Source organism: Lemur catta, chromosome 2 (genome assembly GCF_020740605.2).
Source record: "Lemur catta isolate mLemCat1 chromosome 2, mLemCat1.pri, whole genome shotgun sequence".
NCBI lineage: Eukaryota > Metazoa > Chordata > Mammalia > Primates > Lemuridae > Lemur > Lemur catta.
The window spans coordinates 42,564,614-42,592,607 of NC_059129.1; the positions used below are offsets into that span (position 1 = coordinate 42,564,614).

At 37.4% G+C, this 27,994-nt stretch overlaps 1 pseudogene; it reads right to left on the reverse strand.

The window, feature by feature from the left end:
• LOC123632066 lies at positions 1-27,915 on the reverse strand (annotated as a pseudogene).
• Between the last annotated feature and the right edge of the window lie 79 nt (positions 27,916-27,994).

Genomic DNA, 27,994 nt, shown 5'->3' on the forward strand with positions numbered 1-27,994 from the left:
TCTTGGCTGAGTTCAGATTCTGTTGTAACCTGTAGCTTCCCTGTCACTTTTGTGGCTCTCCTTTCCTGCTAAGCTTTGTTTCCTGGTGGTAATTAAAACCTTCTGCCACTGCCATAGCTATTGCTGCTACTGGAACTCCCATAACCACCTGGGTTTGTGGTTTGGGAAAGTATTTGCCTTCACCACCGCAGGGGCCAGAGTTTCTGCCTCCAAAGTTTCTTGCCTTCATGGGTCCAAATTTGAAGATTGCTTGTTGTAATTGCCAAAATCATTGTAGCTTCCACCACCTCCAAAATTACTTCCATCATTATTAAATACATTGTAGCCATCCCCACTGCCACCATATCCACTACCATCATGGCTGCCACCAAAGCCACCGTGACCACTGAAGTTTCCTCCACGGCCAAATTTGTCATTGCCACCAAAACCACCTCCAGTACCACTACCAAAGTTTCCAGAATCACTTTGACCTCTTTGGCTGGATGAAGCACTAGCCATCTCTTGCTTGGACAGGACTTTCCTTACTTCACAGTTGTGGCCATTCACAGTATAGTATTTCTGAGTGACAGTCTTATCCACAGAATCATGGTCGTCAAAGGTTACAAAGGCAAAGCCTGTTTTCTTGCCACTGCCTCGGTCAGTCATGATTTCAATCACTCCAGTTTTCCCATACTGTTCGAAGTAGTCTCTTAGGTGATGTTATTCAGTATCTTCTTTAATGCCACCAACAAAGATCTTTCTCACAGTTAAGTGGGCACCTCATCTTTGAGAATCCTCTCTGGAGGCAGCTCTCTTTGGTTTCACAACTCTTCTGTCTGCCTTGGGTGGCCGTGCACTCACTGCTGCATCCACCTCCTCCACAGTGGCATATGTGACAAACTCAAAGACCCTAGAGCACTCGATGTTTAGATCTCTCATTACCACACAGTCTGTGAGCCTCCCCCATGCTAAAAATTGCTCCTCAGACTCTCATTGGTTTTTTCAAAGCTCAACTGTCCAATGAAGAGCTTCCACAGCTGTTCGGGCTCTTTAGGGACTCTGACTTACACGTGACAGCAGTGGGAACAGAGACTTCCTTGGCAGCATCCATGGGCAGAAAGGAGTAGACTAACGAACGTCTCTCTCTTACAGTATTCTCTTCCTTTCAAATCATTACCATCATGCCAGCTCTCATTGTATTTTTTCTTTTACAGTATAGAAAGTTTATTTATAAGTTTTTAGATTCTTGTCATGATAATTTTGCTATGTTTTTCTTTCTGATAATCTCTTTAATCAGAATTCTAAAGGTGGCTTGGGAAATAACATGTTAGATGAAATCTTCCAGATATTTTAGGATACTAAAGAATAGCAGAACTAAGAGAGAGAAAAGGAATTCATATACTAGACTTACATCTTGCTATGGACTAAATGTTTGTGTCCCTTTAAAATTCATGTTGAAGGCCTAATTCCAAATGTGATGGTATTTGGAGCTGATTAGTTTATGAAGGTAGAACCCTCATGAATGGGATTAGCGCCCTTATAAGAAGAGACATGAGAGAGATGGTTTCTCTCTGCTATATGAGGATACACCAAAAAGGCAACTGTCTGAAAACCAGGATAAGTGCTCTCACCAGGAATGGAATCAGTAAGCACCTCGGTTTTAGAATTCCCAGGCCCCAGATAGTGGAACATAGATATTTGTTGTTTAAGTCACCTAATTTATGGCATTCTGTTATAGCAGCCTGAACTGACTAAGACACATCCTTTGCTAAAATACAAGCTAACATGATTTTCTTAGGACATAGAGTCAAAGGTTGTTATTTGCACATTTCCCAGAGATACTAGAATAGGGCAGAGCAAGGATGTTATAACAACAAATAAGAAATCCTAAGAGCTTAAATTTCCTGATCCTCTTCTAGAGTCCTAAATCTTTCATGGTGGATATCTTTGGAGTGGGCAAAATGGAGTTGAGTTTAGACCCTCTTTCTTTTCTTTTCAATTTTTATGAGAATTTAAAACTCTTCACGAATTAGTAATGCTTATTTTAATTTAAATTTTGCTTCTTTTACTTTTCTTCCTATTTCAGTGACTAATCCCATGATATTTCTGTTCTATTTTTCACCTTCCATTCTACCTTCCTCTAGGTCCCTATTACTTAGTTATATTTCTTGCCTTACTTCAAAAATATCTTAAGCTATCTTACTTTAGGAATTCTACTTTTTATGATAAACCCATATTATGTCTTTCCTCTTTATCCTTTGCATTAATTGATTTTTCACTTAAAATAAGAAATTTTAGAAAATGCAGAAAAATCTGACCACAAAAGAGATAGGAAAATATGCCATTTAAGATTTTTTTAAATTTAATTTTTAAATTCATTTTCTAAATATTTATTTATTTTTTTATTTCAGCATATTACAGGGGTACAAATGTTTAGGTTACATATATTGCCTTTGCCCCACCCAAGTCAGATCTTCAAGCCTGTCCATCCCGCAGACAGTGCACACTGCACCCAGTAGGTGTGAATATACCCATCCTCTCCTCCCCGCTCCTACCTGCCTGACACCTGATGAATGTTACTACTAAATGTGCACATATGCCACTTAGGTTTTGAATGAACATAAATGAATGTAACCGATCAGAGCATGGGACCAGAACCCTGTAGAAAGCCAAAGGACACTTTAATTGCAGCATATTGATGGGTTTTGAAAAGAACTCTAACAAATCAATACAATACAAAGTCCAAGTTCCTGAAATCATTCTTTATAACATGAGAGGCAAAGAATTCCTGAGACCACTTGACCACTCTCATTCCTAAGAAGGAAGCTGCAATGAAATATGATAAATCAACCCCTCTGTTGTTTTTCTCCAGATGGCTAGAGGACAAAGCTGGAGGCATCAATATACTCAGAACTTCACATACACTGTAGGTACGTGGAGTAGTGGGGGATGGCATGCAGTATTAGGAATTATTAATATTTAGATATGAGTTTTCAGTTAGTATCAAATGTTAATTTCACATAATTATTGTAAGGTTGGTGGGGGGGGCTGTGTAGCCCCCTCCCCTGCTACAAAACCCTCTTCCCTAAACAGTAAATCAGCTCCACTTTTCTGTTTGAACAAACACCTGGCCTCACCAAGCCCCAGCCACATCCTGTGACTGGCAGCACACCCAGCCTCCACGCTATCTGCCCGACCCTGGAGACATCCTATTGCAGCCCCAGAGACATGCTGCTTACTGAAAACTTAATAATCCACTTAAACAAGCACCTAAAAAGCAAGCCCCTGCTCCACTTATGCCCCTTACCGCATATAAATACCCTTGCCTCAGTCCCAGACAACTGCGACTTCCAAAGTCCCTGGAGCACTCTGCTTTCTCCCAGGCCTGGAACCTTGCCGGCCCCAGGTCCCTCTCTTGGGATCAGTTACTCTCACCCTGGAGCACTGCAATAAAGCCTCTTTGCTTAACCCTTTCAACTCTACTCGTCTTTCTTTCTCTGGTGCCGACCATCCAAAAACCTTACAATTATTATAGATAAACATTATTTATGAATTATAAGCTAACAGTGACTATAAAGACTATTATTACAATAAATTAAAAATTTATTCTTTGCTCATAGGTCATTTAGAAAAGGGTTGAAATATAGTCATTTGATAAAATGTCACAAGATTTGGGAGGGTGAACAAAAGAGATTTCTTGGGGGGGGGCAGTGATTATATGACATTTTGTGCCTTAGCTCAGATAAGATTTTGAAAACTTAGAGAAGCTAGGAGTAATAATTTCAAAGTTACAAAGAGTTTTCACTCTAGCAAGAGGTGAAATAATAAGTATGCTTTGGGAGAAGTTTGTTCTTTTGTTCTGGGAAACCACTAGAAAGGGCCAAGCATGAAAAAGTAAAGCAGAGATCACGTGAAAAAGGTTTGAAAAGGAAGTATTTGATACACTATGACTCTGAGTAACCAAACTGCTCCATGTGAGAATGAGAAAACCTACACAGAAGAAAACCATTTGCTAAGTATGAATGTGGGTTGCACTAATGTTGAAAACTATTCCTTGAGTGTGTAACCATATGCATCTTGTTCACAGATGACTTAACAGCAATTTTATTGAGGTTTGTTATGAGACTGTGCTATTTTGGGTTTCAGATAAGTATCAGGGTGGAGTATGAGATCGCCAGTCCTGGTGCAACCCAGAACCACAGGACACCCTGAGGATCAGTGGCTTTTTTAATATCCAGAGGCAGCACTCTTGACAAGGAAGGGCATTAGCCATGCAAGTAAATGGAGCTAACTCAAAGAGCCTCATGGACAGTGGACGAAATACAGGAAACCAGAGAAGATTTGTTCTTATGGACTAGTGGGTAAGGATGTGTAGTCACTCCTTTAGAGAGTCCCAGAAATATTTCAAAAGACAGGACATACTGCAAGAAGGGTTGGATCTTATGCAGGTGGACACATTGGTGATCCACAGCCAAATTTGCCAAGGTGACCTGTCTTCTTAGGGTTACACAGTATATTTGTTTTATTTGCTTTCTTTTTACTTTAAGATATTTTTTTTTTTTTGTAACAGGGTTCATAACAGTTTTATTCATAATGCAAAATGGAAGTATATAAAGTTTAAACCCAAAACTGAATAAATAAATAATAGTGTAATCATACAATGAGATACTGCCATACAGTAACAAAAATGAACAGACTACTGCATGGAACAATGTGGATAAATCTCATGGTGTTAAGTGAAAGCCAAACTCAAAATAATTCCAGGCAGACCTAATTTGTGACGTTACGAGTCAGGTCAATGAGGAGATGAGAGGGGGTCAGTAAATTGGAGGAGTGATGAGAGGGCTTCTGAAATGCTGGTGATGTTCTAGTTCTTTTTTTTTTTTTTTTTTTTTTTAATATATTTTTTTTTATTTCAGCTCATCATGGGGGTACATAAGTTCAGATCATATACATTGTCCCTGTCCCGCCCATCCCCCCGAGTCAGAGTCCCAAGCGCGTCCGCTCCCACTCTCCAGACAGTGCGCCTGGCACTCGCCATGTATTCATACCTCGATCCCCTCCCCCCCCACCTCCCTGGGTCTGCACCCTCAGGCATGACCATTCCCCAGAGGGTGCGCAATGCACTCGTCATGTAGGCATACACCCATCCCCTCCCCCCACCCCCCCATTATACTAAGTGAAGTATCCAAAGAATGGAAAAACAAGCATCACATGTACTCACCAGAAAACTGGTTTCCCTGATCATCACCTAAATGTACATCAGGGAAGGATACCAATTGGATACTTTAAGATATTTTTAAAAATACTCAAAAAAAATAGTCATGCCACCTATAATGTAACATTTGTTACATTTGCTACCAATTTTTCTTTTAAAAAAGAAAATCTTACAGGGATGGTTAACATCCCTTTGAACTACCAATCCCAGGTTCATTCCTTTTCCTCTGCTCTTTGGAGTTCAATGTGCATTTAATAATTTTAAAAGTGATTTTCATATACATGTGGACCCATAAGCAATCTGGTGGGTTTAAATATTTTTTTGCTTACTTTGCATATGCCATCTTTTAATATCATTTTGCATCTGCAAATACCATTTTGAATCTGGTTTGTTTCATTTAACACCATGGTTTAAGACCTTTCCTCAATTATACACACATAGAAGCATGTACAGTAGTTAATTCATTTTAAACTGCTTAATTTATTTTTTATTATTAAAAATGATGCCACAACATCCTTGCACTTATCTTTCTATGTACATATGTAAGACTTTTGTCTAGGATTTATAACCAGAAGTAGAATTTATAGGGTATGCACATATTTAGTTTAATACTAACAAATTCAGAGAATGAGAGTTCCCATAATCGCCAAACATTCCAATAAATACTCGATATTGCCAGGCTTTAAAATTTTTGCCAACATATTTTGAGAAAAGTAGTGTCTCATTTTTATATTATATTTTTGATCATTAATGAGATCTAGTAACTTTTCTTGTGTTTATTAGGTATTCATTATTTCTATTTTGCCAATTGTTTATTCTTATCCTTAACTCAATATCTCTCCTTTTTCTTTCTGATTGTGGGATTTTATTTATATTCTCAGTACTGAAAACAATGATAGTTCTGCACATTGCAAATATTTTTTTATCAGTCTGCCTCTTATCTTTTAACCTTGTGTGTAGTGTTATTTTGTCAATAAGAATTTCTGATAACCACAGCCTTGTAGTATAGTTTGAAGTCTGGTAAATTAATACCTCCTATTTAGTTCTTATTGCCTAAAATTGCTTTTGCTAAATGGGGTCTTCTCTGGTTTCATACAAAGCGTAAAATTATTTTTTCTATATCTGTAAAAAATGATGTTGGTAATTTAATAGGGATTGAATTGAATCTGTAGATCACTTTGGGTAGTATAGACATTTTAACAATGTTGATTCTTCCAATCCATGAGCATGGTATGGTTTTCCACCTGTTTACATGCTCTGTGATTTCCTTCCTCAGTGTTTCATAGTTCTCCCTGTAGAGGTCTTTTACCTTCTTAGTTAAATATATTCCTATGTATTTTAATTTCTTTGTTGCTATTGTGAAGGGTATTGAGTCCTTAATTTGGCTCTCCGTTTGACTGTTATTGGCATATATGAATGCCTCTGATTTGTGTGTATTGGTTTTCTATCCTGAGACTTTACTGAATTCATTTATCAATTCCAGGAGTCTCTTGGTTGAATCCTTGGGGTTTTCTAGATATATCATCAGCAAAGAGTGAGAGTTTGATCTCTTCTGTCCCTATTTGGACACCCTTGATTCTGCTCTCTTGCCTGATAGCTCTTGCAAGGGAGATATTAACTTACCAGACTTCAAACTATACTACAAGGCTGTGGTTATTAAAACTGCATGGTATTGGCACAAGTACAGGGACACAGACCAGTGGAACAGAACAGAAAATCCAGATATAAAACCATCCTCATATAGCCATCTAATCTTTGACAAAGCAGACAAAAACGTACTCTGGGGAAAAGAATTCTTATTCAATAAATGGTGCTGGGAAAACTGGATAGTCACATGCAGAAGACTGAAACAGGACCCACAGCTTTCACCTCTCACAAAAATAAAATCATGGTGGATAACAGACTTAAACCTTAGGTGTGAAACTATTAGAATTCTAGAAGAAAAAGTAGGAAAGACTCTTATAGACATTGGCCTAGGCAAAGAATTTATGAAGAAGACTCTAAAGGCAATCAAAGCAACAACAAAAACAAATAAATAAATGGGACCTGATTAAATTAAAAAGCTTCTGCACAGCCAAAGAAACAGTCACAAAAGCAAACAGACAACCTACAGAATGGGAAAAAATTTTCGCATGCTACACATCTGATAAAGGACTGATAACTAGAATCTATTTAGAACTCACGAGAATCAGCAAGAAAAAAATCAAATAACCCTATAAAAAAGTGGGCAAAGGACATGAATAGAAATTTTTCAAAAGAAGATAAAAGAATGGCCAAGAAACATATGAAAAAATGCTAGGCATCTCCAATCATCAGGGAAATGCAAATCAAAACCACAATGAGATATTACTTAACTTCAGTGAGAATGGCCTTTATCAAAAAGTCCCATAACAATAAATGCTGGTGTGGATGTGGAAAGAGAGGAACACTCATACACTGCTGGTGGGACTGCAAACTAGTGCAACCTCTGTGGAAAGCAATATGGAGATACCTTAAACAGATTCAAGTAGACCTACCATTCGATCCAGCAATTCCATTATTGGGCATCTACCCAAAAGAACAAAAGTCATTCTATAAAAAAGACATCTGCACCCGAATGTTTATATAGCAGCACAATTCACAATTGCAAAGATGTGGAAACAATCCAAGTGCCCATCAATACATGAGTGGATTAATAAAATGTGGTATCTGTATACCATGGAGTATTACTCAGCTATAAGAAATAATGGTGATATAGAATCTCTTATGTTTTCCTGGAAAGAGTTGGAACACATTCTACTAAGTGAAGTATCCCAAGAATGAAAAAATAAGCACCACATGTACTCACCATCAAACTGGTTTCCCTGATCATCACCTAAGTACACATTTGCATATGCTGTCACTTCTGCCTGGCACGTTTTCCCTTCCCACCTTCTGCTAACCCATGTCTCATTCATAAGCAAAACAACTGAGCACGTGTGGTCCCTGTGCCGAGCCCTGGGTGTGCGGCAGGGGACAGGTACCCGTCCAGCCCACTCAGCTCAGAGGTGACCCTCTCCAGGATGGGGCAGGGAATAACACCAATTTGGTGTCGGGCAGATGTGGGGGCGGGGAGGGGATGGGTGCATACCTACATAGTGAGTGCGATGCGCACTGTCTGGGGAATGGACACGCTTGTAGCTCTGACTCGGGGGGAGTGCGGGGGCAAGGGCAATATACATAACCTAAACTTCTGTACCCCCATAATATGCTGAAATAAAAAAGAAAGAATTTTTGTTAGTCAACATTTATGTTTGGTGTTTTCTGGCTCTTTTATGGGCCCAGCACACTTCTTTCTGGCTCTTTTAGAAGAAAGCCTAGAAAATAAATCTCTTCTCCTACATTCTTTCCTAGTAGTCATAGAGTTTATGTTTAGATATTTAATTCACCTGGAATTTTTTTTTTACGTAAAGATACTCGATTGTCTCAAGATCATTTGTTGAATTCTTCATCTGTTATGAGCTCAATGTTTTCATATAAGGGTCTGTCTCTAGGCTCTTAATTCTGTCACGCTGATTTGTTTATTCCTGTGCAGTACTACATGTGTTCAGTCACTATACTTAGTTAAATGACATGATCGTCAAATGTGATTCCTAGGGTGAGTCTCCTCTCTTGACAACTGTATGTGTAGTAGTATGTTATTTTTTCTTGGATCTTTTCACTTTTATATGAGTTATAGAATTGATTTGTCAAGATCCACAAAAAATCCTGTTGGAGATTTTTGTTTGAATTTTATTAAATTTATAATTTTTTGGGGGGAGAATTGACATTTTTATATTGTTGAATTTTCCTATCTTTTAATTGGCTTTATTTCTCCACTTATTCAAGTCTTATGTTACTTGTTTTATTTTCAAAATATTAAGGGGGTACAAACTTTTTTTTTACACAGATACACTCTGTAGTGCTGAAGTCAGGGCTTTCAGTGTGCCACCACCAGGACAGTGTTCATTGTACCCAATAGGTAAGTTTTTATTCCTCACCTCCCTCCCACTCTCCCCCTTCTTTGTTTCCAATGACCTTTACTTCTTTTTGTGCCCATGTGCACCCATCATTTAGCTCCCACTTGTTAGTGATACCATGTGGTGTTTGTTTTTCTATTCCTGAGATACTTCACTTAGGGTAATGGTTTCCTGTTCCATGCAAGTTGCTGCAAATGACATATTTCATTCCTTTTTATGGCTGAGTAGTACTCCGTGGTGTGTGTGTGTGTGTGTGTGTGTGTGCACATACTAAATATGCTATATATAGCATACTATGTATACTACATATAATATACTATATATATACTATATATACTATATGTATATACACCACATTTTCTTTATACACTCATGAATTGAAGGGCGCTTAAGTTAATTCCATATCTTTGCAATTGTGAATTGTGCTGTGGTAAACATTTGAGTGCAGGTGTCTTTTTATAAACTGATTTCTTTTCCTATGGATAGATATCCAGTAGTGGGATTGCTGGATCAAATGGTAGGTCTACTTTTAGCTCTTTGAAGAATCTCCACACTGTTTTCCATAGTACTGTTGTACTAATTTTCAGTCCCACCAATAGTATATAAGCATACCTTTTTCTCTGCATCCATGCCAGCATCTGTTGTTTTTTGACTTTTTAGTCATAGCCATTCTGACAGGGGCAAGGTCGTATCTCATTGTGATTTTAATTTGCATTTCCCTGATAATTAGTGATATTGACCATTTTTTCATGTTTTTTGGCCATTTGTCTACTTTTGAAAAAATTCTCTTCATGTCTTTCGCTCACTTCATGATGGAGTTGTTTGTGTTTTTCTTACTATTTTGTTTGAGTTCTTTGTAGGTTATGGAAACTAGTCCTTTGTCAGATGTATAGTTTGTGAATATTTTCTCCCATTCTGTAGGTTGCCTGCATACTCTGTTGATGATTTCCTTTGCTGTGCAGAAGGTTTTTTAATTTAATTGTCTCATTTATTTATTTTAGTTGCTGCTGTATTTGCCTTTGGGGTCTTAGTCATAAATTCTTTGCCTAGGCCTATGTGTAGAAGAGTTTTTCTTATGTTTTCTTCTAGAACTTTTATGGTTTCATGCCTTACATTTAAATCTTTAATCCATCTTCAGTTAATTTTTGTATATGGTGAGAGATAGGGGTCCTGTTTAATTATTCTGCATGTGGCTATTCAGTTTTCCCAGCACCATTTATTGAGTGGGACATCCTTTCCCTAGTGTATATTTTTGTCTGCTTTGTCAAAGATCAGTTGTTTGTAGCTGTATGGTTTTATTTCTGGGTTCCTTATATTGTGTTTCTTTTAAAATGTTGTATTGTCAAATAAAAACTGAAGGCAAATTGAATGCTGAGAAACATTTTTCTTCTTTTTTTTTAAGTCACAATGCTTGCAAGGGAACCTTGTCTTCAGAAGGACTGGCTCACTGAATAAAAGATGTAGAAGAAATTTAAGGGGAACAATCTAAAAAGTTACAATCAGTTTGCTGATTATTCTCACCAGCGGAAAAATAATAATTCCCCATCATGATTATATGTCAGGAGGCGTCACTACACATTTGTACATATCAACTTTGTAAAAATCAGCACTAAAATTGTTTCTGTTGGGAAGTCATCAATTTAGAGCAAACGGACTTCAGACTTAATTTAGGCACCAGTGCTAAACAGAACTATTGATCACTTTAAGAACAGTTAAGGCTAACTGTTCCTCCCTCTCTTCCTTCCATTCTCTTTTCATTGCTACCCACACCCCTCCAAGCTTACCTCAAGATATAAGGTTTTTCTGACTGTCATGTGTAATGTTAAATCCTCAGGTAAAATGGGTGATCAGGCAGTATTTCCATATATTTTTTTAGTGCATTTCTTTATGATTTTAAAGAAATTTTGTTGTACCTATAAGTTTCTTTTTTGTTCCTAGTATTCCTTGTTCTTTTCCTTTTCTCTATTTAAAATTTTTTTCAAAAAATAAATTTTTTGTTGATTACTTCAAAATATTTTAAATTTCATTAAATTTTGCTTATATTTTTATTATTGTGCTCTACTTTTGGGATTATTCCCTTTCTTTTTTGCCTTCTTGAGGTCAATGTTTAGTTCATCTATTTTTGATAATGAATGCTTTCTACTGAAACCATTTACTCTAATAATTTCTCTCTAAATGATATTTTGCTCTATCCTAAGTGTTTTGATATGTAATGATTTTATTCTCACTTATTTCTATATATTCTGTACTTTCTCTCACAATTTCCTCTGTAACCTGTTGATTACTTAGAAATATGCTTTTTAAATCACAGCAGCAAAAACAAAATAAACAAATGGGACCTGCTCAAATTAAAAAGCTTCTGCACAGCCAAGGAAGCTATCATTAGAGCGAATAGACAACCTACAGAATGGGAGAAAATATTTGCTTTCTACACATCCGATAAAGGGCTGATAACAAGAATCTACATAGAACTTAAGAAAATCAACAAGAAAAAAAATCAAACAACCCCATCAATAAATGGGCAAAGGACATGAACAGAAACTTTTCAAAAGAAGACAGAATAATGGCCAGCAAACATATAAAAAAGTGCTCAACATCTCTAATCATTAGGGAAATGCAAATCAAAACTACAATGAGATATCACCTAACTCCACTGAGAATGGCCTTTACCAAAAAGTCCCAAAACAACAAATGCTGGTGTGGATGTGGAAAGATTGGGACACTCTTACACTGCTGGTGGGACTCCAAATTAGTACAATCCCTGGTGAAAGTGATTTGCAGATACCTTAAAGAGCTAAAAACAGAAATACCATTTGATCCAGTAATCCCACTACTAGGCATCTACCCAAAGGAAAAAAAGACATTCCATAGTAAAATCATCGGCACTAGAATGTTTATAACAGCACAGTTCACAATTGCAAAGGTATGAAAACAGCCCGAGTGCCCATCAAAACATGAGTGGATTAACAAATAATAATCTGTGGTATATGTATACCATGGAATACTACTCAACTGCAAAAAACAATGGTGAACTAGCACCTCTTGTATTATCCTGAATAGAGTTTGAGCCTATCCTTCGAAGTAAGGTATCACAAGGATGGAAAAACATACATCACATGTACTGTCCATTAAATTGGTATTAACTGATCAACACTAAGGTGCTCACATGGTAGTGATATTCATTGGGTGCCAGTCAGGTGGGGAGGTAGGGGAGGATAAACTCACAACTAATGGAAGCGGAACACACTGTATGGGAGAAGGACAAGCCTGTAGCCCTGGCTTGGGCAAGGCAAATGCATTACATGTAACCAAAACGTTTGTACCCCCATAATATCCTGAAATAAAAAAAAAAAGAAGTATGCTTTTTAGTTCCTAAGTACATATATTAACTTTTAGTTATTTCTAATTTTGTTGCCTTGTGCTCAGAAAATGTGATTTATATTATGTTAAAAATGTGTTTTGGAAGTATTTGAGACACTCTCTAGTTGACAGACTTGGTGATCAAATTAATAGGTTTTCCATCTGTACTTGTCGGGTGGAAGGTTCTGTGTCTAAAATTGTGTCAAAGCTTCTCTAGTCTTACTAATTTTTGTCTGTTTATCTATTTATTTTATGAGAGACATAAAAATCTCTCCATTTAATTGTAAATGTATTGAATTCTTCTTTGTTGTTTTGTCAGTTTTTATGTTATGTATTTCTAAGGCTATGCTATATAAGGTCATGACTATTACATAGTCTCTGTTAAAAATTTCCTCTATCAATATGGAATGTCATTCTTTGTCTTCTATTTTATCTCATATTTGAACAGTTTATCAAATTTTGTTTTGTTTTTAATTGCTTGATATGTTTTAAAATTCCTTTATTTTAATTCTTCTGTGTGTCACCATATTTTAGGTATAGATAACTTGAAAACAGATATACACACACATAAACATGCACACATACACATACTATTTTAGGCCAAAAAAAAAAGACAACTGTTAATATAATAGATATGCAACACACATCTTCTGAACCCATAGGGAAAATAAAAGAAAATCAGAAAACTGTATTCATCCAAAAGAAAGCAAGAAAAGAGAAAACATGAAAGCAAATAAAAAGCAATTTTTTAAAATGGAGGTCCAAAAAAATCTAAATATGTCACTTAACACAACACAATAATGAGTTACACTCAGATGTAATAAGAAAAGAGTTAGAAATTGGTACTTCCTTATGCGCACATATGGAAGCAACATTCATCACTGATCAGGGCACGTGGGAGGGGAGAGGAAGGGATTCACACCTAATGGGTGCAATGCACACTGCCTGGGGCATGGGCTTGTAGCTTTGACTCGAGCAGTGCAAAGGCAATTTATGTGACCAGAGCATTTGTACCCCCATAGTATTCTGAAATTTAAAAAAAAAAAAACTGTTTTTTCAATAGTACCTAAGTTAGGCAATTTATATTAATACAAAAATAAAAAGTTATTTATATCCTGAGGTTTAAAAAAAAGAAAAGAGAATTTTTAAAATTTTTCTATGAAAAGTATAAGAAAAATAGTAAATTCTATTAAGAAATATACTTAATATTTTCTTTTATTTTCCCTATGGGTTCAGAAGATGTGTGTTGCATGTCTATTATATTAACAGTTGTCTTTTTTTTTGGCCTACATATTCAAATATATATATTTTAACAAATTGAAAAGGACTTCTGTCCTTTTGTCAGGTTAACTTTATCCATAATTACCAGCCTTGTCACTAAGTTATTTTTTCTAATGTTTTAGGTCTACTCATTTTAAAGCACACTAATAAATTTCTCCTTCCACTTCACTTTCTCTTTCCCTTTCTTTTCTTCCTTCTTCTTTTCCTCTTTTCTCCCTTCCCTTTTTCTTCTTTACAGTTAATATTTTAGATTTACCACCATGTTTTGTCAACTTATTTTTTTTACATATATTCCCTGGTTCTAACTCTTTTTTGACTTTTATTTTCACTGAAATATGTCCCTTCAATAATTCTTTCACTAAGGATCTGTGTTTAGTGAGCTTCTATGTTCTTGAATATATGAAAATGACTTAATTTCATTCTCACTCATAAGTGATAATTTGGCTGGTTGTGTCATATGGGTTTATAGTTATTTTCCATCAGTCCTTTGATGATATTGTTCTATTGTATTCTGGCACATACTATTGCTGATGAGAAGTCTAGTGTTCACATGATTCCTTGCAGGTGATCTGCTTCTCTGGTCATCTTTATGATTTTCTTTTTATGCCTGTTTGCCAATTTACTATACCGAGTTTGGCACATGTGAGTGTATGTGTGCATGTTTATGTGTGTGTATATCTGTTTTCAAGTTATCTATTAATAATTTCAGATCTCAGTGAACCCTTTTGATTGGAGGACTTATATATCTTTTCTTCTGGAATATTATCCATTATTATCTTTTAAAATATTCTCTGAATTCTCTCTTATCTAATTCCCAGACCTCATTCTATTCCCAGCTCTTCTTTTTAATATTTTCACTCTCTTCTTCTCTGTGTACTATTCTCAGTACCTTAGTTCTATCTTCCAATTCACTCTCTTTTAAACTATGGTTAATATAATACTTCACTATTATTTACATATAGGTATAGAACTATAAATGTTAATATACTATCATTTCAATTTCAATAACCATTTTCCATTCTTAAGATTTCAGTTTGATTCTTTTTAATATCTGCCTGTTCTTTCTTCAAACTATCTCTAAAATATGTATTATCTTCTTTTATCTTTTTTTAATGGATAGTCTTTCTTGTTACCCATTAGGTAAGCCACAACCTATAGGAGCTCTGGCCTTTGGTGGCCTTTCATGGTATACTAGCTGTTATATCCTTTTATCAGATGCCTTACCTTTTAAAATTTTATCTCCTTAACCCCTCCAATTAGGCTTTTTTTCCTCCTATCTTATCAAGGTTACTACTAATGGCCTTCAGTTTTCAAAATTCATAGAAGTACTGCATGCTGCCTGATTGTGCCACCAGAGCTCCAGCATTTTGCAAAATTCATTGTCAATTCTTAGTCCAAAGCTTTACTCCTTAGCAGTTTTTGATGCATTTCTTTTTTTTTTTAACCATTTACATTTTTTTGATTTTTTTTAACTTCAGCATATTATGGGGGTACAAAAGTTTAGCTTATGTATATTGCCCATGCCCCTCCACCCCCCCGAGTCAGAGCTTCAAGCGTATCCATTCCCCAGACGGTGTGCATCACACTCATTATGTAGGTGTACACCCGTCCCCTCCCCACCATATCTGCCCGACACCCAGTTAGTGTTATTCCCAAATGTGCACTTAGGTGATGATCAGGGAAGCCAGTTTGATGGTGAGTACATGTGGTGCTTATTTTTCCATTTTTGGGATACTTCACTTAGTAGAATGGGTTCCAACTCTTTCCAGGAAAACATAAGAGATTCTATATCACCGTTATTTCTTATAGCTGAGTAATACTCCATGGTATACATATACCACATTTTACTAATCCACTCATGTATTGATGGGCATTTGGGTTGTTTCCACATCTTTGCGATTGTGAATTGTGCTGCTATAAACATTCGGGTGCATTCTTATAGAATGTCTTTTGTTCTTTCGGGTAGATGCCCAATAATGAGATTGCTGGATCAAATGGTAGATCTACTGGTATCTGTTTAAGGTATCTCCATATTGCTTTCCACATGGGTTGCACTAGTTTACATTTCTTCATTCTTTGAATGTTGAAATGTAATACTATTTTCCCTTGAGTTCTGTGAGATCCTCCTTTCCTCATTTTCCTTTTTTCTCCCTGCTCACTCCTTCTCTATATACTTAGTTAGATTTTTCTCTTCTTCCATAAAACTGGTGTTCTTGAGCTTAACCCTTAGCACTCTATCTTTACACACATCTTTGGTGATCTAATTTAGTCCAGTAGTTTAAAATGTTATTTATATGCTGATTACTGTCAAATTTTTTCTCTACTTGATTTCTCTCTAAATCTTCAGATTCAAATATTTAATTGCTTTTTGATATACAGTATGTGCTTTGATGGGGAACAGGATGTTGAGTGAGACTTTTCCTGTTATCCCAAAATTGAAAAGTAGGAACACAAAGCTGAAGGAAAGAGATTATAACCTCCCATTTCTCTCTTCACCAAATTGAGATGAGACAAATCCTCAGGAAAGGCTGCAGCACTGTCCAACTCCAGAATACACTGGGAAAGGATTCTTGGAGTTGTGCAATGCAGAGGTGCTGCTCTCAGGCTTTAACAGGCGATGGCCAAAAGCTCTCCTATCCCAAATATCACCCTTTTCCCAAGCCTAAATAAACAAACAGCTGTAAGGGGAAGGAGATTTAAGTCAATCTTTAGAGTTGTGAGTAGTTAACTGAGGAATGGTGTTGTGGAGGAGGAAGAGATAGTGCATTATTTTCTGAAAGCAAATGAGAAGGACTTTGAGATTTTCTTACAAAGATTAGGGACATGTCTGAGAAAGGATGTGTGGCAACTCATCCGCTGATTGAATTATCTGCTTATTGGATTTGTTGATTTGTGCCTATTTAAATAGAAGGAAAATAAAGTTACAGAGAGATAGCAGTGCTCAATGTCCTTTTTTTTTTTTTTTTTTTTGGTGACAAGGATGCTTGAGCTTACTGAGAGTTCAGTGAGCAGTGCAAAAGACATCCAGGCTTGAGTCTTCTTGCTGGTACACCACTCAAGTGGGTGGCCTACTTGGTGAGGGCACATCTGTAGTACAGGCTATGAAGTGTATTGCTGGGAAGGGAACTGAGGGGCTCTGGAGCAGACAAGACTAGAGTTGATAGTGCCACACCAGGGACTGTGCTGTGGAGCCCTCAGAATTAGTCAAGCTCTTGCAGATTCCTTTGAAGAACTCAAATATGCATTCTATAAGACATTTGGGTACCTGCCCTAGATGACATTAAAGGACAGTCAGTCTCAGGTTCTCAGAGAAAAGAGGCTACAACTAACAGAGGAGGGAAATTGCATGTCCTGAATCCATCCTTCCAGCCTCAACTCAGTGGGAACTATAACAACATGGAGAGTGTGCAGGAAGGAGACGCAGATTGTCCTTCCTCCCTATGCTGAGTCAGTGGGCCTAAGACTGGGTACTAGGGGAGCTGAGTGTTTTAAGAGGGGTGGCCTGAATGTTTTTAATAATTTAAAATGACTATAAAATTATGGGTTCTAAGATATCATTAAGGGACATCTAGCTCACATTATTTAATAAACTACTCTTAAATGTCCCAGGCATCCAGAATCTAACATATGCAAAACTGAACTCGTGATTACCTCCTCTAAATCTATTCTTCTTCCCATCTACCTAGATCAGGAAATAGTCCATTTGTCTAGTTGCTTAGGCTCTAAACCTAGGAGTAATTCTTGAGTCTTCTTTTTCCCACAGGCCAGCATTCGATCCAATGGCAGACCCTGTTGACTGTCCCCAAAATAAATGGAATCTGAAGTCTTCTCCTCCCCTCCAGTCAGACCACTTTTCTCCTTGCGACACTCACCTTCGGTTTCAGGCCTCCTAACCGATCTTTCTGCTTCCTCTCTTGAGCCTTGTCACTCTCACTCCGGTTAATCCTCCATAACAGTAGACAGAGTGATCTTTTAAACTTAGAAAGTAGACTCTTATCACTCCCCTATTCAAACTCTCCAATTGGTTCTCACCACATCTAGAATAAAATCTGCAATTTTTACTAAAGATTGCAAGGCTCCACATGATCTAGCTCTTGTCCCTCCAACCTAATCTTCTACTGCTCTGCCTCCTTCTTTCTAGCTGGGCTGCCATTTTGCATCCCCACTAGCAGGTCCCTTGTACTTGTTCCCTTTAGGTGGAGCACACTTTCTCCCCTTTCTATCCATCTTTCTCTAGTCTAGTCTGTTACTCTTTTTAATTTTCTTTATGGCATTTATCTGCCTGACATTATATATTTATTTGCTATTATTTGCCTGTTTTTAATCTCAAAATATCAACTCCTTGAGTGTAGGGATTTTGTCTTATTTACTGCCATATTCTCAGTGCTTAGGATAATGCCTGGCCTGGAACAGGCCAATATATATTTGTTAAATTCATTAATGTCTTTGAAGATTTTAAGTTTCTTATTTTAGTCTTCAGTTTGCTCTAGCAGCTTCTAGAGAAAATTTCCATCTTTCTCTGGGTTGGAATTCTCCAATTTGTTGGGCTTGTGCTGAATTTCCTCATAGATTTCATATTTTTTTTGTAGTTTCTTATTCTTTGGGAATTATCTTTCGTGGATATTTTATTATAAAAATACCCTGGGTTGTGGATCCCTTCTTGTGGGGAATTCTGTGGTTGCTATTGCCCCAGCTTCCTGGGCACACCGTCACCAAACCAGATCTCAACTGTGCTGACTTGGGATATACACACTGCCTAGAGAGCACACTGCTAGCCAGGCTCTGCACGCTGGGCAGATTTAGGTGTGGACCTGTGTGGGTGGCTCTGTTTTCATGCTTGGGGCAGAGGAGTGAAGATATTTTGGCTTCTCTTCCTGGACAGGCAGTATATTTTCTGCTTCTGGTTTCACTCAGGGTGGCCCAATTCCTGTTCTCCATCCAGCATGTTGTGGCCTGAGGCTTTGGCTGCCATCTGGCAGCAGGTGTTGAAACCCTGGCTGTATTCCTCAGGCAAAACTGCTACCTCTGTTTCTTCATCCGTTCACCTTTCCTGTCAAGAGCTTAGCTTTAGCTTCTCCTTACAGTGTGCTCCTATATTCAGTTTCTACCCCTTGGAAATCACTCCACCTTCCTTTTCTATGCTTAAGTTTGTCTGAGTATTTTTAATTAAAGACAATTACCAGCCAAGACTAAGCCAGCCAAAAAGAAGGTGGCACAGTCCTTAGTTACTTTAGCGTACCTTTTTTCCCCTTCCCAACCCGTTGGGTCTTGGATTTTTACATTTCTATTCTGCCTATTCTCTCTGATGACTCCACTGAAAAAGACACTATACATTCAATTTGGATTCTGACTTGCAGTTTCTAGCTGCAAAACCAATAATCCTTTCTGCTGACCTCAGGCGAGCCTTGGTCCCTGTTTCCAATTATAGAGCCTGTGCTCAAACATACACATCTGGAGTTTCCAACCTCATCCTTGGGTCTGGAGCACTGACTTTGTATTTTCATTTGTGCAGGGAGACTATTCAGCTGATCAGCCCCTTTGCTCAGGATTCAGAAAGGATGTGTGGATGGGAACTTCAGAGGGGCACCAGCTCATTCTGAGCTGATGGCTCCAATTCAACTCTAATATTTTTGTCAGGACAAATGCCTTTGTCCTAACATTATTGAAATTACTGAAATGTTATTATTATAAAAATTAAATTATATTCAGAGTACGTTTAGATGGAAGTGGAAGGGAGTGTATTAGCATGCATGCTTACAAACAGAGTAATCCAGATGTCTATTCTGTTTAAAAATTGGGAAATTTTTCCTAAAATCTGGATTAAATGAGATGCTTTGGCAACTCTAGATCTGCATTCTTGCATGGGGAAGTTGGCTGGAGCTGAGCAGCAGCTAAGCTCTTCAGACTGCATGTGTCCTCCCAGTTCTAAACAGTTTTTAGGAGACTTACCTCACCTTATTCATTTACATTACCTGTCTGGGCTTTGTTGGCATCTGAAGTCTTAACCTTGACAGGAACTTTGAGTTTTAATGTTAATGTGATTTAATTTCAGTGAGACGAATCCCAGGGGACATTGGGTTTGCTTGGAAACCATTTGTAACCTAGGTATGAGAACCAGATTTGCATTCTGGAAAACTAGGACATAGTGTGAAAGGTGGTTTCATGAACACTATGTAAAATATCACCATTTTCGGTGCTTGATCTCATTTAAATATTGAGTCACTCTTGGTGTCTGTTACCTGGGAAGTTGAGTTAAGAACAGAAATAATGGGAAATCTCACAGTTATGAATTAAAAAGTTTGTCTTGAGTCCTAATTTGGAGGACTTTGGGTTATGTGGGAGCAAATGGATATGAGAAACATGAGTCCCAATCTTTTGGGCACTTAGAAGTAGAACATCTAAGATATGAAAAAGTCTCCACATATGACCAGCTGAGAAATAAAGAACTTACTTGTGGTTCTCTGTGAAAGCACTAAAAAAATAAGCAAAAAGAAATCCATTTAATTTTTTTCAAATAGCAAAAACATATTATTATCTACTATGTTTTGTTATAGTCTGTGAGGGGAAGGCTTAGGTGGGCAAAGAGGGAAGCATCATAAACAACCCTATAGATTAGTTGCAATGCAAACTTAGATGTAAGATTAGGCAGTGGTCTTGTGATGATGAAGTCAAAGAAAGGGTTTCCTTAAAGGCCTTCTTCATTTATTTGACTCGAAGAACTTTGTTTTTTTAATTTTAATTTTTAATTTTTTTATTTTTAACAATCCCTTCTAAATGAATGGATGTGAACAACTTTGGGTCTAGTCTTAGGTAAAGACCACTGGATCTTTCTGTTTCCTTCGAATCTTGAGAGAACACTCAGGGTCTCTCTCCATTTAAACATCATTATATTCTTTCTTGCTTTATCTTTCAAAAATTCTGCCTACTTCTGTAATTTCATAACATTCTTCAGTTTTTTGTTGATAAATGCTAGCTTAGTCTTTATTTTAGTTAGTATTTTCTTAAATTATCTATAATGTAAAGCAACCTGTGTAATTAGGAAGCAAGAGAGGAATGAGAAACTCAAATCACTGACAGAAGTGAAGTGAAGGGGACCAAAGAGAACCAAAGTAGAGAAACAGGTGTAGTACTTACCTATGGGTGCCAGGGACGAACCTAAAAAAACAAATTAGATATCACTGAAGATTTGTTTGAAAGGAACAAGGTTCTTTCTAGGGAGTCATATTTATGTGGGGGAAAAGCTTGGTAGTCACACAGGTCTGGGTTTGAATTATGGTTCTATGACTGTGTAATCTTGGGCAAGTATTTGACCCAGTTCCTTATCCCTTACAAAGGAGGTAGTGGAGTTACTCTAAGGATTAAATGAGATAATATAATTAAAGGACCTATATAGTTTTTATAGGAGGCACAAAGTAAATATGTGTTTGAAATTAAGTAAGCGTAAGTTTCCTTTACAGGGAGACAGTAGATAAGCAGAAGGCAAAGGAAACTGGAAGCTGTGACTTTCAGGTTGGTGCACACAGAGTTAAAAATGAGCAGGGCAAGGATAGGTCTCTAGGCCTTGTATAGAACAAGAACAACAATGAAAAATGGTAGAAAAACAAATTGAATTTATTGCTGGGCACTGAAGGTGGACCAGCTGAAAAATAGAGAAGTACCTTTAGCAACTTCTGTCTCCTACTATTTTTTGCCTTCTATTTAGAGAGTTCTTGGTAGGTCATTATAACAATAGAGAAAACTTTCCCTTTGATATTTATTTACTTTAAATTTGAATTGGCAGAATCAGAATTTATAAAAAATCATTAATAAATAATTATAAATTCTAATTTTATAAATCAGAATTTATAAAATATTCATGGAATTTTGATAATGGAAGGTAAGTAGTATGCACCCCAAACCCAGAAATCTTAGCCCTGCCAGGGCAAGGAGATATTCTAGGACCCGAAACTGTTGGGAACATGGACTTACTGATGGCAGGTAGAGTTGATCCAGCTGGTAAATAGAACAGAGAAAAAATTGTTATCTCCTTTTCCTTTCTTCCTAGTTCACATTTTTTTTTAAATATGTGAAGTCCTTTGGAATATATCATTTTGAACTGCTCAGAAACTTTCCTGTCTGCTCTTTATTTTTTATGTAAATCAGTAAAGTTTGATTGTTTTCCTATAATTATTTAAAAGCTGAGAGCCTAAAATCCCTATATCGTCAGGGAAATTTTCCTCAGATATCTTGGAATTTAAATGTGGAAAAACAGCTCTGGTGGAGCAGGAGGTCCAGATGAAAAGGGGTTATAGAAACTTCTTATCCATTCCTTTCTCTTCTATCATTTTTTCCGTTTCTGTAGACAATCTCTTGTTGATGGTCTTTATAACTAGGTAATTTTTTTTCTCTGCTCTGCTCTTCATATTTTTGTAAATCAGTAGTCTTAGAACTTTTCAGTACATCATGAATATCCCAAAAGGGTTTCGATAATGAGAGAGTAAGAGGCCATGATGTACCTCAAGCCCTTTGTATCTCAATATGGCCAGATTAAGACTCCTGGGTCCCACTAGAGACCAACTGAGTCCTGTGGGACAGAATTAAATGAACACACAGACTTACTAACTGCTCGAGAAGGTGACATGACTGAAAACAAGCAGAGATTTCTTATTACTCCCTTCTTGCTTCCTCTCCTCATTTTTTCCTAAATGATAACAATAAATTTCCTAGTGATATACTTGCCTGAAAAGTTTTTCTGATCAGAGGCATTAGTAAATTCCAGAAAACTATTTATTAGCCAGTAGAATTATGGATAATGGGGAAGCAAAAGGCTAAGAAAATAGGATTTTCAAGTTCTTCTATTAGAACTCAAGTTCCAGTAGACATCACTGGACTTTGAGAAGTGCACAGCAGAGAAACAAATAAACAACTTACTAATTTCTTGTATAGATGAGCCAGCTGGAAAACAGAAATGTTATCGGTATCATTTTTCTTCTATTCCTTTTTTTCTTCCATTTGGAAAATTCCTAACTGAAAATATTTAGAACCATGGAGAATTTTTTAATCTAATCTTTTACTTTTATGTGACTCAGTGGATGTTCTAGAAAGGTAGTGGAGTTCTTAGTAATAGAAAAACAAGGGGTCAAGGAAATTAGAACTTTAAGCTATTGTATCCCAACATAGATGTATAAATTTTGGCTTAAGATATATTAGACATTGTTTGAGACCATTGAGTTTCATCACAAAGAGAGATGGTCAAACTTACAAGATGATCCTGTAGCTGAAAAACAAAGAGAAAAATCAGTGTGGACAGGCTGGTGAGAAAAGGAACTAGTTTTTTTTTTCTACTCTTCTGAGAGGAAATATGAGAAATGGCAATGGAGGAACCCCTTAATGGAAGGGCATGGAGTGCTGTGCTGGGGTATACACCTGCCATCATGCCTTGGGGGGATTCTGCCTCCTACTTAGTATGGAGGGTCTGCAGGAAAGGGAGATGATTTATCTCTTCCCTTTCTGCAGTGACTGGTAACTGCTTGAAATCCTTCAGGGGACTGGTAATTTCTTTAAACTGTGTTGCCTTTACCTTTCTTCTCTCTATTTCTGCCATCCTGTGCAAGCTTTCATTCATTAATACAAATATCCTCCCCTTCCCTTGTTGACAAGTCAGCATAAACTTTGGATAGTTTCCTTTCATCTCTATATTTTGGGTTGGTAAGTGGGGTTGGTATTTTCCTTTATTCATTGCTTTCAAGGGGTAGGGCAGCCCCTAGATTGTGGAATAAGCAAAAGAGATGGAGGAACATGAGTTTCTACACATACAGGACAGAAACAAGTGGGGAGGAAAAGGACCCTAGACCTTTTCCTTTTGGCTTTGGGAAGCCAAAGGCAGTTATTATATAAGAATAGACATGGAACTTACTGGTCATTTCTGAAGTTTCAGCTGATGGAAAAATTGAAGGAAAAAAAAAAGGAGAAATCATCATGTGTAGAACCAAGAGAACTCAGTTCTCCCATGATAGGCTTAAAAAGGGTAACTGCAGAGAAAATGCAGGGTCTCTAAACCTGCCTGTTAGCTTAGTACAGGGTCTGGGTGCAAGTGCCCCGCCTTGTGCTTTGCACTCTCGAGCCTGTTTCTGCTGGGCTGGAAGAGGAGAGTGGCTCCAAAGTGTTAAACTGAGCCTCTGTTCATCCTTCTTATTCCATTCAAGGATGATCAATGCTGGGAATACTTCTAGAGATTCATAATGTCTTAAACTTGTACTTCTATGTACTTTCATTATTCTCATTTTCTTTAATCACTCTTTCCTACCTAACCTGCTAATTGATTTGAAAGTCTTTTTCCTACTCCTTTCTTTACTAGGCCTGTTGGGAGCCACTAATTTTTGTTAAAATCTTTTAAATTTTAATCAGTGCATTTTGCACTCTCTCCAAATCTCCTAAAATTTAGGGTGAAATCTAGGAAGGATTAAAATTACAATATAATTTTCATTTATACATTATATTTTTAACGTGTTTACACATAGGGGAGAGGGAGTTAAGCAGGAGAGAAAAGAAGAGCAATGCATCCATATAGATTCTCTGGCACATGTTGGCTATTAGGGGACTTTAGACTGGATGGGACCCTTCCTCCAGCCCCAGTGAGATCCTCTCAGGTGGGCTGGTTTCTAATTCTTTCCTCTCTGTAAGAATTATAAGAACTTTCAAGGCAGTAGGTCTTGGCAGTAATTATGAGTACCGAGAGAGGCAGCCTTGGTTCAGGGGAATAGTTAATAAATGATGGTTCTTATTCATTCATAAGAAGGATGTTTAGAATCAGCATTTAGGGCAGGCAACATCCAGTTTTTCATAGTATGATCATGTGGGGTGCTGCCTGCCTTCTCAAGATTTTGAGTTTGTTTTCCTACGATATCTTGTAGGACTGTAAACTCCATGGCACTAGAGACCAACCACTTCTTTCTCTCTCTTAGTCATGGCCTTATCTCTAGTCCTTAGCTCAGTATCTGGTACATGGTAGGAGCTCAGCTCAATGAAGAAACACCTGACTTGCCTTCTGATGATTTCCTCCTGCTTGGCTTAAACTTGGGAATGCTATCACTTACTTTCTAGACTCAAAACTTCCCATGTCCAGGGGTTGGTTTTGACACCCTCGATTTTGACCCTGGTTTTTCCCTAGATAGTCACAATATGAAATTTCCCTTTTTTCTTTTCCACGTAGGATTTGTAGTTGCTTCATGCTTCTGCCAATTATTGTAATTGCAACCCAACGACTGTAATATTCTGTTCCATGAAGTGTTCTTTTTCTCTCTTTTTATCTTTGTGTGTGTGTGGTGACAGGTTGAGGGGTCTCAGGGGGCTGGGGCAGGGGGCAGGATAGGACATGAGGAAAGAGAAAGGTTTTTGGGAAGAAGTCTCGAGAACTCAGGTTAGACTAGACTTTGAATAGTATTTCGTGGTAGACTTGCATGAGAAAACTGATAAGACTTCAGTCTATTTAAATGTTATTGTTTTTTTCCCTTTTACATTTATTTTTAAAATTTGCTTTTCTCATTTTCTTTACATTGTCTGAATTATCCTTGCGTAGGCCCTTTAGAAACTACAAAGCACTTCAGAACTAAAAAGCTGCCCTTTTTATTCTTTCTCTGTTACTTTAGAAAATTCTTCTGTATTGTTGTATAAGCCATCATGACTATTACTGGGGGAATTTTCTTACTTTCTTTTTTCTTTCTTTCTTTTTTTTTTAGAGACAGGGTCTTGCTCTGTCACCCAGGCTAGAGTGCAGTGGTACGATTATAGCTCACTGTAACCACCAACTCCTGTGCTAAAGTGATTCTCCCGCCTCAGCCTCCTGTTCTTACTCTTTTTCTTTAAAAAAAAAAATAGCCCTGGAGAATTCTCAGGCAGAAACTGTGAAGCATGAAAACATGTCTCAAACCACTGCTCTTATGGCAACAGACACTTTTAGGGAGAGGAACAGGCCCTCTAGACATTGTAGAAGATCAAGGAATCCAGAAGTGGAACAATTGTTAAGGTACTTACTACTGGGTCTAGTATATCGTACTAAAAATAAAAACAAACAAATTATTGTGGCTCTTGAATGTAAAAAATACTTATACCATTGATGTTTTTCAAAGCAGAGCAGATTTTCTCAGGAATAACTAAATCTACTATTCAGGATTAAACATTTTTTATTGCACTGCTACTGTACTATATAGCCTCTCCATAAGAAACAGATCTTCCTCGAAGAGACTTATAACCGTGTTTTAGTTAGAAGGATAACCACTTCTTTCTTGCTTTTCATTATAAGTGCTGGAGGTGAAATTCTCAATTGTATTACTTTTTTCATCTCCCCTCATCCTTTCTTCCTCATATCATTCTATTTCACTCATTTTTGTCATCTTTCTTTTGTGTTGTTGCTCATTTCTTACATCCTTCTCCAGATCTCTCTCTTACATTTTTACTTCGAAAAACTCTTCTAATGATTATTGACAAACTGCTATAATAATTATTAGAAAAGTGTCTGCCTATTATGAACATTAAGGTAATGGAATTTCCATAAAATAGGATTGGTTGCCCAGAAAGATGGTTAGGATATGGGGAAATAAAAGCTTGAGAAACGTGATTTTCACCTTTTTCTTCTTTTTTTTTTTTTTTGAGACAAGATCTTGCTCTGTCACCCTGGCTTGAGTGCAGTGGTGTCACCAGAGCTTGCTGCAACCTCAGACTCCTAGGCTCAAGCCATCCTCTTGCCTCGGCCTCCCAAGCAGCTAGGACTACAGGCATGTGCCATCACGCTTGGCTAATTTTTCTATTTTTTATAGAGATGGGCTCTTGCTCTTGCTCAGGCTGGTCTCAAACTCCTGAACTTAAGCAACCCTCCCACCTCAGCCTCCCAAAGTGCTAGGATTACAGGCATGAGCCACCGTGCCTGGCCATTTTTAGCTTCTTTAATCCAGAAATGTAAATAGTTGAAGCCAAAGTCCTTCAGACATAGTAGGAAGCCACCAGAGATAAGTTGATACAGATATATACAGACAACTTACTGATAGGTCCTGTAGTTTGCACTAGAAAGAAATTCAAATTGGCATATTAGTATGGTTATTTGATTGAAGAACATCTTTTTTATCAATTTTATTCTAGAGATGAAGCTTGGAGGGATAGAGTAGGGGAGAGGAAGTGATATCAGTTATGAGATCATTAGGGAGAACTAATCCAACTATGTTAACTGTAGAGCAAAAGGGATATTTAGCATTTACTGCAATATTTCAGCCTGAAATGTGGGTTTCTGTAGGATTTTTATCAACCTAAGAGATATTGGGGAACGGTGAAACTTTGTTATCAGGTGTTGATTTTAGGTATCAATATTATTGATATTAGGGAAAGGTAAAACTCCTTCTATCAGTAAAAATAGAAGATATTGCTTTCTCAAGGGACTACTCTTGCACTAAAATCTTTATTTCTGAGCAACTAATATGTTCCAGCAGTAGGCATTAGGGTTGGAGGTAATGATCCGGTTTCCTCTTCTCACAACCTCCAACTTACTGGGAACTGAGCGGGTGGTGACTGCTGCTTCAACTAGCTTTAGTGTCTGTGAGCAAAGTGTCCACAAAGCCTTCAGTTTCAAATGAGAAATTAGCCTTCAGTTGATTTTCTAGCTCTTATCCCCTGGTGACCTGATAAAGATTGAAAGCCTGTTATATTACTTGGCATCATTACTTATAAAGAATGACCCTTGATTAGTAAACTGCATCTGAACTGTGAGAACTATAAATAGTCAAGAAGCCATAGCTTTGGGCTTCCCTGAGCATAGTGACCCATGAATTTGGGCATATTCCTAGGCTTAGGGGATCCCTGCAGGTAATGTGTATGGGGTTCTTCTAGGAGATTTTAGCTCCTGGGGAACATTTTGGCTTCTAAGCCAGGGAAGCTCCCACGTTCAACTGATTGGAGGCCAAAGACCCTAGTTCCTAGGTGGCTACACGGATACCTGCACAGATCACTGTGCGGCTTACTCCTACAGAAGAGTTTGGATGGTGCTGCCCTGCTGGCAAGCCGTGCTCCCTGCCTTAGGTCTTCCTGAGTAGACTGGTGCCAGAGGAGGGCTATGATGATATTGTGAGTCTGCATGGTTAGGTGAGTCTAAAGAGACAACCCCCCAGTGGGCATTGCGATATCTTTCTTCTCCATATTTCACTGGCACTCATGA